The sequence below is a fragment of the Pezoporus wallicus genome, unplaced genomic scaffold (genome assembly GCF_028554395.1).
Source record: "Pezoporus wallicus isolate ANWC-B61680 ecotype Strahan unplaced genomic scaffold, APGP_CSIRO_Pwel_v1 contig_13766, whole genome shotgun sequence".
NCBI lineage: Eukaryota > Metazoa > Chordata > Aves > Psittaciformes > Psittacidae > Pezoporus > Pezoporus wallicus.
Genome location: NW_026635291.1, coordinates 1,592,468 through 1,604,310, shown reverse-complemented (window position 1 = coordinate 1,604,310; position 11,843 = coordinate 1,592,468). Strand labels below are relative to the sequence as shown.

Genomic DNA, 11,843 nt, shown 5'->3' with positions numbered 1-11,843 from the left:
ACGGGACGGGACGAGCCGAGCCTGGACCCCGCAGGGTTCCCCGGTGTTTCAGCGCTGCCCCGAAGCCGGAGCCCTCTATGGCGGGCGGCCTGACGCAGGGGCTGAACACGCCGCTCGAGGCTCGGTACGGGCTGGTGACCGCAACGAGAGCCGAGGTGTAAAGCCTGAGGAAGCCTCACGGGCTGTCCCGTTGTGCGGAGCAGACCCGCTCGGGTGGTGGGGTGGGGTGCGACGGCCTTCTAAAGAGTCGCCCAAGACCCAAGTGAATCGTTCCTGTCCCGCTCCACTGGAGCCTGAAGGTCCCAGCACATCCCTTTGCACATAGAGCTCGTGTAACTGGACCACATCTAATGCCTGCGCCACACAAATGAGGATCCAAGCAGTTGTCTCCTTTGATATGTGTGACTAAACACCAAAAAGGATATTTTCCCTCCGATCCTCATGGGAGCAGAACTTGTTAAAGACGACCTGTTTGCTAAGGACTAAGCCACTTCTGAGCCAAGACGAAAGAGGTGGAGGGTGATGGGGCTCTTCTCAGGCAGAAGAAAGGAAAATTCCTCTTCCCTGTTTTCAGTGCCTGCTAATCTCATGGAGCGTGAAAGGCACATTGGAGGAGGCTCCAGAACGACTGGCTCCCGGCGGTCACACGGCTAATCCCGTACGCTCTGTCCTATAAACACACACAGGCATTAGTGCCATTTAGACAATTGTTTCCTTCAGCTGTTCAAGCTATGATGGAAGCTCTTCCAGTTGCAAGGAGCCATCATCTTCTTGATGAGTTCTAGGGAATGTCTCTCCTTGGATATCCTTCCAAGATGCTGAGCAGACATGAAGTAACTGCATCATTGGTGCTCCTCACAGTTTGCATTATGGCAAACAAGGAATACCGGTTGAAGATGGGAATCTCTGCAGTGAAGAGATGGAAGCTGATCTCCTGATGCAAGCATCAGACAGCAACTGCTGCCACAAACATCCTTCCCTCCTTTCCAGGGAGACAAGCGCAGCCCTCACTGCGTTACTCACTTACATGCTATGGGAAGAGCCAACCAGAGGCTTTCCACATGGGCTGGACCATAAGATCACCCAGAAACACCACTAAACTCAGATCAGTTGCATGTGTACACAGTCCATCGCTGTCCTCTCCAAGCAGGTCTCACTGGCTTCCATGGCTCATGAGAGCAACGAGGTCCATGTGCTTCGGCTGATGAGTTTCTGGGGCTGTTAAATGTTCCCTCAGCCCCTACAGCCTGGGGAAGGAGGATGGGGCAGCAGCAGCTCCACTTCCAGACCAAACACAACCTCCCTTGGCTCTACAGCAGTGTGTGACCTGCTTTGTCAAGTGTCTTCCAGGAGCACTGTCTGGCTGTCTAGATCCTTCTGATCCATAAAGACAATGAGAATGTGCAGGATGAGGACAAAAGCAGCGTTCTTAAGGGGCTACTGAAGTAGTGTATGAACTCTGCTCCATGCAGCTAATGAACTGCTTCTCTTCCTCAATATAAACCTCTCTACCAGGACTAAAAAAACCCTAACAAACTGAACCTTATGCACCTGAAACCATACATAATGTTAATGGTAGCATATAGGTGATTCTGGCAATGGGATCTGTGGAATATTATGGATGCTATTGGAATATAGATTGTTCATCAAGCGTGCCAGCAAAGTCCCAAATATTTTAATTTAATTCCTTGTGCAATAAAATGATAAGAAAGAAGCCATTTGAACTGAAGGGCTACTGGTATCTTTCAAGCTTCCCAGCTCCTCACTGCTTAAAAATCAAAGGTCTGATCACTATTGAGGCAGAGAGATTCTGTGCGTGGGGGGTTCAGAATGAACTGGGTCGCTCTTACCTTTTCAGGGGCACACACACAGAGCTGCCACCAGCTGATAAGCAGCAAGGAAGAAGATGTGCCAGAGTCTCTGCAATGTGAATCATGAGGAGTGATAACAGCACATTGATAAAGGTGCTGCTCTTCTGTGTCTGGGGTTCTAGGGGTTTTGTTAAGAGGTGAAATAAAAGAGTTCTTTAAAAAACAATCTCTTCATTGTCATTCCCCAGGAGCTGTGGCTCTGGTTTGGTTAAGTGGGTTAACGTGCCCATTTGGCACACTTACTTATATGCAGGAGTAAAACTGTAAGAAATATATTCAAATGCCCTGTTACGGATATTCAGCAAATTACACATCCACCGTTGCTATGGCAAGCATCAAAAAGCAAAACAGTTCAGGCAGTTTTAATAGCTGTAATGACAAGGCTGGAACCCCGTTCCTTTGAATTGGTTGCACAGTCACTCCATGATTTAGAAGCAAGGAATGCCAAGTGTTTTCACAAAAATACTCTGAAAACTGTGAGTACAGATGCTTAAAGAATCCCTCACAATGACAGAAATGAAAACGGTTTGTCCTTTCCTCTTGCCACTTACAGAATCAAGAGCTGTTTCTCCTAGGAATGAGCCCAAGACTTAAGCAAGTCAACGTGCACATAACCCCAGCATTACTGCACAACATCTCACTCCCCTTCAGAAGGGCAACTGTCAATCCCCAGGTTCACCAGAACCAGGTAAACATCCCAAAAGACACATTTCTACCAAAATGTTCTCCAGAGACATGTACTCTGTGGATGTTATTTGAACATGGACTTTTCATCAAGCATGCCACCAAAGTCCCAATGTAGGTCTCTGCCAGCCACACAACTTGCCCAGAATGACATGTGGAAGCTGAAGAAGACATGACCAGGAACTAAAGGTACCAGATTATTCTCAGAACGAATGAAGCTCTACACTACCCTAGTGAGAGGCTGAACTCATTCATCTTCCATATCCCAGGCTTCAGATCCATTCTTCTCCCTGCTCCTGCTGCCATTCCGAGCCCATTTATTTCCCTCCAAAATAGAAACACTACATTCAAATCATCTCCGGCAAAACTCTGTTGGCTGCAGGGAATTCATGCCAGACTAAGCCGAAGCGTAACTCCAGAGCTGACGCCATTTTAATGGCCCCTGGAGGAAAGATGTTTTTGCTGTGCAAAGCCTCATAAAGTTTTTGCGGGTACTGAAGCCAGTGGTCTCGACAGAAACACTGTATTTACCTGTTTAACCAGGCACATGCTTTGCTCCTCTACACTGGCACCGGCTCCAAAGGGAAGCAGATACCTGCCTTGGGGGGTTGCTGTGCTGGAGCCCCATTTACACCAGTACCACATCCAACAGCTTCAGAACTGACTTAGGAGGTGCCAAATTCCAGCACATTGCTGCAGATCTGTGTCCTCAGTCCTTTATTTCCCCATGAGGACAAGCCAGGTTCTGTCTTCACTTTGGTTCATGCTCTAAGCACCCTGGTGGCACTAAGAAAATAACAATTACTTTGCTCTAATATACACCCATAAACCAGTTAGAGAAGAAGAAAACTGAAATATGAGGTAAATTAAAGCTTCCGACTAAGGGGATTTACCAGTAAGTCACCACAGAATTCACATAATTTATTTCTATCATTCTGCAGCAACTTTCTCCAGTTCATTTGGATTAGCTATTAGAAATTCTGTCTCAAAAAATAAACAAAATGTCTATTGACCATTATATCAAATTCTAATTTTAGCCAGGAAAAAAAAAAAAAAGAACAATTAGGCTGTGATTTACTCTGGTAGTCAACTTACATTAACAATATTTCCTCCTCCCCCCCATTTATGTAATTCTGTCAGAATCAAATAATATATACAGTGCACATAAATGCTGGGCTCGATTTAGTAAAGACAATTTCCTACAGTATATTCAGGACATTTCTTTTTGCTTTCTGGTATAAGAAGACAATCCAGTTATTCAGTTTAAAGAGGTAACTTGATTGTCATGCATGGTAGCTCCACTTATAATTTCAGTGCAGTCTCCAGTATGGTACATGGAAGGGCTGTTTTTTATCTATCTTTTTTAAGCTGTATCACCTGGCTCCTGCTCTCTGGGAATGCTTTCCCCCCCACATCCTGACCTCTCTGCCCAGAAACGCTGCTCCACAACAGGGACAGCACCAGCTCATTGAATGCCACCAACAGCACACGCAGAAATGCACACAGTGACCAAGAGCGCTCCAGGAAAATGCCTTTGTCTGGGATTCCAATTTCCCCCTCAGCACACAGGAGCCAGAGCAATCTCCAGGTTAGTTTGACATCAGATCTCCAGCGAGAGCTGAAGCAAATAGTAACAGAAAAGTACATTGAAGTCGCAGATCCCTAAAGGTATGCGCCTAAATTTCTGTTCCTACTTTTAAACAAGTATCTTTTCCAGGGTACTTAACTCCTCTGAAATTGGACTGCTGTCTATATTAACTGTATAAATACGGATCTAGGAGCCTGATTTTAGTCACCAAGGTATGAAAATGTCACCCTCAGGCACTGGAAACAGAAGAATGAGTAATGGAAGACAATGAATGGATGCTGTTAGCAGTGGCAGGAGGTGTTCAAAGCCATGTAGATTCAGGAATTGGAAGCCAGAGGCAAACTGAAGTGAGTCAACCTGCTCCAGAGGAAGTGCTGACACAGCCCAACAGCCTGTCCTGGAGTTCCCAAACCAAGTTCTAGTTCACACGTTCCTGTGATCTATTTTGTGTCCAGCAAATGAAGCATCACTGACAAACAAGAGCACTCGTGCTTCCAAAGAGTATCACTGTGAAAAGCAGTTTCCAGTCTGTAAAGGGCTCCACCATGCTACACATTCACGAGAAGGAACTTTTTCATCACTATTTAAGAACAGATAAAACCAATGGAAGTGTAATCCCAGTATCAACAGCTAGACTCACGCTTTGCTTTCAGGAGCGCCATGGCAATGCTGCTACTCCAGTTCTTTCCTGGGTTTCAGCCCAGTGCCTTATTACACGAAACCTTTTCTTCCTTGTCAGCAAGGATACACAGCAGTCCTTATGAACAAAATGGATTGGTTTAATATCTTCTCCGTAGTCTTAGCTACACAGCTGGGTTTTCTTTCTAGATTTGCCTAAACCTTGTCCAACCATGAAAACTACTCTTTCCCATATGACCCAGGAGAACTGCACAAACAGCACATTCAGCAAACACACAGGAACAGCGAAACCATCCTTACATGGTTTCATTTGTGAGTTCTTGACTTTCTCCTCAACTTCTTTCCCTTAAGGCCAGGAACAGTAATACCTTTTTTCCCCTCAAGTGGAGTAAATCAGTTCCTACATTTTCAGCAGCAGAGTGAAAATTTAGACGTAAAGGAGTAAAGACCATGAAAGAGGCCTATTATTCAACAACACAATCTGCAGCTGCTAAGACAGGCATAACAATTATTTACAATACCCACTGTTTGAAATGTGAAGTATTTCAGCCTGGGACAGGACAAAGGTAAAACCAGGCAGGTAATCCTGTCAGAACTGCAGAACAGGGGCAAGGACAGACCATCCCTACACCGATTACCCTTTTCACTGCACTATGAATTGAAACAGGTCCTTACCAAGCTGTTAAATGATAGCAAATCACTTTGATTTAAATAAATTGTCTGTATTTAATGTTTATCTAAAGGGCTATTTCTGCCAAAAAGCCCTCACCGTGCACTGAGCAACACTACAGCACCACCCGGGATTAGATACGTACTACCAACTCACCTATAGTAACCACAAAATGCAGCTTAAAATAACTCCCACTGACTCCTTGGAGTGGGAGACACATTCAAAATTAGCAAGTGCTCCTAAAGAAAAGAGCTATGCATAAAATTACTTCTTTTTAGCTGGGAAGAGAACTATTAATACTGGAATTAGCTTTTATACTTGCCATGATGTCTTTCAGCTCCCATCTCTGACTAAACAGTAAAACTCGTGACCTAGTGCTGGCACAATGTCAACTTTTATAGCACCTCTTCCTGCTTACAAGAAAAAACAAGTATATTTCTAATAATATTAAAACTAGAAGTTAATCCTGCTGTTGGATTACCCATTAGTCAACACCAACTGGAAGTATAAAGAGTAAACAGATCTTGGATGCAGAAATTAGCATGGGATCATTGGAACTGGGCAGTCACCTGGATGACAAGCCTTAGGAGCACATGCATCAGACATGCATCTGCAGGGTCTGGAGTAAATGCACTTCTGGTGCATGCTGCATTAAGCCCTTACAGTTAAGCTGGAAGTCAGGGGCATGAAATTATGTCCCCATCCTCAAGCACCCATGACAGTCCAAACAGCTGCGGTTTGCATGAATGAAAAGAAGGTTTCAGTGCCATAGTGGCATCAGCTCCATACAGTGGCCAATGTTTCATGACACCGTCATGGTTCCAACCACATCTCTTGCAGCTGCCATCCCTTTGACACCAAGGTCGAGATCTGCAAATACAATGACTAAGAAATTTTGTCTGACAAACCACTTACAAGCAAAGGAGTGATACTGAATTTTAAGATCAAAGTATACAAGTCAGTGATTCACCTTCCTCTCCTGTTCACTTGGAAGACGCAGACTAAACACAAACATAATAAATATTAGGTGCTTTGAAAAGCTCCACTTGCATTTGAGAATTTGCATCAAGTGCTACAATCCTGGATGACAGGATGTGACTCTGAGCTAAGCACCCTCTTCTGCTAGCTCAAGAGCTCTGTCTACCAGACCATGGCACCTGAATCACTCCCAGGGCACTAACCCCTACTGCTGCCACCACTCACCCTGGCAAGATGAAGAATCAGCAGGACACCAAGCAAAACAGGGAACGCATTCCCCAGGGCTCCCCTGCCACTGAAACCTGAACACTGACAGGACTGAGACACAACAAACCCCCACAAGCCAGCCTAGTAGACAACTGTCTGTCCTCGGGGTCATATAAAATACCACGTGCTGGAGGGATGAAGAAAGAGCAAGGAGCTGGCAGCGCCTGCAACAGTGATTGTGCTGATGCCAAATCTGGTCCTATCTGCGTGTTCCAGGCACTGCTGAGCAGGCAGCACGTGCTGCGGTGCTGGTGCCCGCGTTGGCAACGGTGACGCTCAGCACAGCTCATGGCCACCAGCCACCTTAAAGCAACAGCACCACACCACAATCCCTGCGCTAACCTTCAGTGGCACCAACATAAACCAACATGGACACAGAGCTCTAACACACAGCTCCCTGCTGCCATTGCCACCAGTGAGCAGGAGGAACTGGGAATGCTGCAAGCTCTGGGGAACCAGCATGACCATGAGGACACACAGCTCCCTGCCAACACTGACTGTACTCCAGTTTTAGCAACCTTACAGCTTTCCAGATTGATGGGGAAGGATTTCAAAACTCAAAGAGCATAACAGATTTACATCTGAGTTTACAGAAATAGCTCAATAACACACATGCAGAAAAATAAGGAACAAAACTATCAGATCCCCAAAATATGGATTGACAGCAGCATAAATTTACTAAGTACTATTTTAAATATGCTTGGATCCTCAGTTCTGGTGTTATTAAACTAAAAATGGTGTCAATTCATTGTGTTGTATCTGTATGAGAGCTTACACCAGTTATGACCACCTCAAAAAACAATCACTATTTCATGTTATTTATACAATAAATCAAACATGGGCACATTTCCCAAAGGGCAAAGGAGAAATCATAACTCTTTCACCAAGAGAACCTGGTGTTGTTCCTCTCCTGTGACATGTGGCCTAAACTTAACAAGGATTTGAGGGCGTCCTGTAGCACACAGAGCAGCTCCTTATGGTAACAACAGGAAAGTATTTCACATCTAGCAGAAAAGAACTGATATTTATGTCTGCCAACCCATCACACCTTACCCACCCTTCACACCTCTTCCTGCTCCTACTACTACGGATCTTCCCCTTGCCACAGAAATGCCCTCTGCCTCTATAGCTGCTGCCAGGAAGAGCCAAGGGGCAGGGGGCAACCCACAGACTGCAACCAGGAACACTTTCAAAGGCAGTTTGCTTTTGACTTTTGGGGGATTAAAGTCAGTCTTCCACAAACCAGCATGAAGATATCTCAAGGAGAGCTATGCTACTAATGAGGATTTTCTTGCTGCTTGTCAGTGGCTTCAGCCAATTCTGCTGCCACTGGATGAGTAGTAAAGTGAGTGAGTAGCAAAGGCCTTTCTACCGCACGGCTCTCTGCAGGTGTGATTAAATCTGCCTCTTACTTCCCCAAGTCTCCAAGTGGACGATCATGCCTCAGTTACAGAGATAATTTCTCAGAATGAAAGAGCCAATAAGCACTGATTCCTCTGGGCATCTCAACAGCATTAACACAAAATGCAGTAAAAGGCATCAGAGTAGCAGAAAGCAATTCAGCCCTCGTGGAGGCAACCTGATCACTGTGCACTCCAAATGCTGCCGCCACACGGGCTTCAGGCACAACATGGTACAAGCAAATGTGGCCCTCAACCATCACCTCAGGACAATGGCCTTGGCTGCACCTGAGCAGGATGAGTGCATCTCTCCCTTCTCTTTCTCATTACCACACACAGGAGCAGAGCCTGGTACAACTGCCAGGCCAGGTGGGTGCATGCAGGGACACACTGGAACATATGAGTCCCACAGGGGTTCTGGGTACAAACCCAGGCACAGAGCGCGTGGGTCAGGAGTGAGGGGCACCACTGGGACTTCATGCAAAATGGAGAGGGAAGTTCAGGGAATTCAGTTCAGATCTGAGGGGGTGGCCTTTGCCTCCCAAGGGGAGGCACCCCATGAAGTCCCACAGGAAGGCTCCAAAATGCACTCAATTAGCTGTTCCTTTTACCTTTTTGCTCTACCCAGCATTTCTTCAAGAGCACTGTCATCTCTGGCTTTGGCATCCTACTCATCATCTATGAATTCATGTTGCCGTTTCCTCCCTGAAAGGAAAAAGTCCCATAGTCAGTCATTTGCTGCACTGAGGAAAGGACAAATTTGACAGAGTATTTCTGCCACTGTTCAAGTTCAAAGATCATTGCTCCTTGAGCAGCACTGCGAGTTGCGTGCTCTGCTACAGTGTCATTCATCAGAAACCAATCAGCCTGTGTTGACTCCAGAAACTTACCCCAAATTTACCTGTAAGCAGCCGAAAAGCTCAGACCTGCCTGGAGAGAAAAAGCAGGGCAGTGACTCCCCCAGAGTGAAAACATTCCCAGCAACAACAAGAGACGCTTGTGCCAAGCCAACATCTTTATTTGATTTTAAAACATTCAGGAAGTGTCAATCCATATGGGAAAGAAGGAATACAACACAGAGAGCATGCCTGATGTTAGGGAATCCTTCATTCCATATATCACACAAACCAAATTAAAAATAAAACTAAATACAAGTGTGCAAAGCAGAGACAAAAAAAAAAAAAACAATTTTCTCAGAGATAACATGAGGGACTCCCACAGGAGCTGGCAAATTCTGGAAGAGAGAAAGAGATTATATTTTATGGGAAGAGATTCAATAACCATTCTTCTCCCATAAAGCTACTGATGGAGGATTGTCACTGCTCCATAGACACACTGTGCACATTTCAGGACAACAGTAACAGAAAATCAATAGCATCTTTTATACGTGAAAAGACATTATCTCTATGGACTCCTAGCACTAACAAATGGGACCAAGACGACCTCTGCTAAAATTCAGCAGTCGGCATCAATCTGGCTATGAAGAGGGGCAGTGAATGTAACCAAAGGGTGCCCAGATGACACTGACCCCCCCAGCATACTCTCCTCTGGTCATTAGGAGGCAGGAGCTCCCTCAGGTGCTAATGTGACAGTTTGGACAAGCTCGGCTCAATTTATGGCACTCTCCAGTTTTCCCCTCCATTGAGCTGAGATAGAACTAAAGTTAATATAAGCAAGAAAACACTTTGTGTGGGGGCAATATTCCAGCCATGACTACACGATTCCAGCTCCTAAGGAAATCTGCTGAATGAGGCCACTCACACCACACAAGGGAAAACCATTTGCCATCCTGCTCAGAGAAAAGCTTCAGGAGATGGAAGGGTTCACTGGTACTTCTGGCTCTGAAGCAGCAAAGCTGACCCTGGCACACCTCTGCCCCTTGCCAGTACCCTGGAGAAACACAACACTGATGTTTTCTGCAGCTTTAAAAAACTTTTAGCTCCCAGCCTGATTTTCCAGACAGGAACAGTGATAGCTCCTGCCCCTTTCTCACCCCATAGCGCTGCTCACTTCCCTAAGCTCAGAAACACTGGAATTCCACATGCACCCTCTTCCAAAGCATCCAGATGCTTTCCAATGAACGCAGAGTCTGCTTCCCTCATCACAAGGATCACAGCACAGCACCACAGCACTTTATTGTGCCACGTGTAGAACCTGCGTGTAGCAATGCGGGCAAAAGGAATGCTCAGCCTGAAGCAAACCTGGCAAATCAGGAAAGCACAAACAAGTACTTTTCTTTTTTCTTCCCCCCCCCACATTGCTCTTTGCCATGGATATTACATTTCCACTGGTAAATGTAAAGCTCTTTCTACATGCTTAGAAAGCACAGCTCGTATTTAGCTCCCCAAAGTCGTATTTCCCTCCTGTAGCTCCCTGCCAAGATCTGTGGACCGTTCCCAAAAGTTTTCCCTGGATCCCTGGTGGCACACATAGAACAGTGGCCAGAGCTGGCAATGAGTGCTGCAGCCGGGGAGGGATCCGGTAACACAGCTCCGAGGGCCACACAACTCCTGAATCCCACCAGGATCCCATCAGACAGACCCATTTCTAGGTGGTTTCCCAGTTTCTGTGTTCTCAGCCCTCCACCTCACTGTGAGCAGAGAGGAACTTCTGTAACACGACTAATACTTCCATGTTAACTACTCGTGGATTGGAAAACAACTTATTAAATATTAAACCACTCCTGTTTTCAAACAAAAGTTACATGAAGATCAAATCCAAAACAGATCAGTTGAGTGTTGGGATGGGAAAATACCGCTTCAGCTTCATTTACAGAGTGTACTGGTGCTAGTGAGAGGTCCTCAACCGCTGCTCCTTTAGGACAGCAGTACTCCAACATCACTAGCATCCCCTACACAAACATCACATCTAGACACCGGGGAACATTCTCCCTCTAGCTTTATTTTAAAGCCAGGAAAGGTTTTAACTCCTTATGGCAGCAATAAAGCCAGTTAACACTGAGACCTGTCAGCGTGCTCTGTAAGGCGGCACGGGCTGGAGCACAGACCGGGAACCCCTTCTACGAGCAACTGTCTGCTCGCCACACTTCGGGGCATTTCCCTCTATTTCTCTACCGGGCACGACTCGCCGAGTGCCCTCTCGTGGCGAGCCCACCGCCAAGACCGTGCTCTTGGAGCACAAACCCTGCGGCCACGTTCTCTGTGGTGAAAAGCCAAAGCAGCTCCATTTCTCCTGGTGCCAAACGAGCCCTGAACCTGAGGCGGGGGCCTAGCTCCCCGCCAGCGGGCTCCTCAGGGCTGAGGTAGCCCGTGCAACCCCGATCTGACCGGACAAGGCTGCATGGGACACCCTGTGAAAGCCGGGAGCTGCTCAGGGGACCGAGACACAGCAAGGCTCAGGAATCACCCGGGTTGTGCCGGGCAGCGCCTGCAGCACCTCAGCAACGCGGAAAAGGGCCGCTCACCCAGGCAGGCCACCAGACACACACCCCACACCCCCCCAACCGGGGACAGAGGCGCTGAGGGGAGCGGGAAACACCCCAGTGCGCAGCACACAGCCCCGCTCCCGACGGGGGCCCGGACCCACCGGTCCCGCGCAGGCTCCCGCAGCCCCGGCGGCCGGAGCGGATCCCGGCCCAACCGGGCCGAGCCGAGCCGGACCACACCGAGCACTCACCGCGCGTCCCGCGCCCGCCGCTGCCTCGCCTCACGGCGCTCTGGGCGGGACCAGCCCGCGCATGCGCAAATATCACAGCACATCCGAGCGCATGCGCGGGCTCTCTCAAT

At 47.2% G+C, this 11,843-nt stretch overlaps 1 long non-coding RNA gene across 3 annotated transcripts; it reads right to left on the bottom strand.

Moving 5' to 3' along the window:
• Positions 1-244: 244 nt before the first annotated feature.
• LOC130604208 (uncharacterized) lies at positions 245-11,830 on the bottom strand. 3 transcript variants are annotated; one of them, XR_008973408.1, is made up of 4 exons: positions 11,734-11,830; positions 8,709-8,802; positions 1,851-1,920; positions 245-670 (listed from the first exon to the last, which is right to left on the bottom strand). It is a non-coding gene; the product is annotated as an uncharacterized LOC130604208 (long non-coding RNA). The 3 variants fall into 3 exon arrangements; XR_008973404.1 differs by lacking the exon at positions 245-670 and having other exon boundaries at positions 1,662-1,920; XR_008973405.1 differs by lacking the exons at positions 245-670; positions 1,851-1,920 and adding an exon at positions 3,108-3,341.
• Between the last annotated feature and the right edge of the window lie 13 nt (positions 11,831-11,843).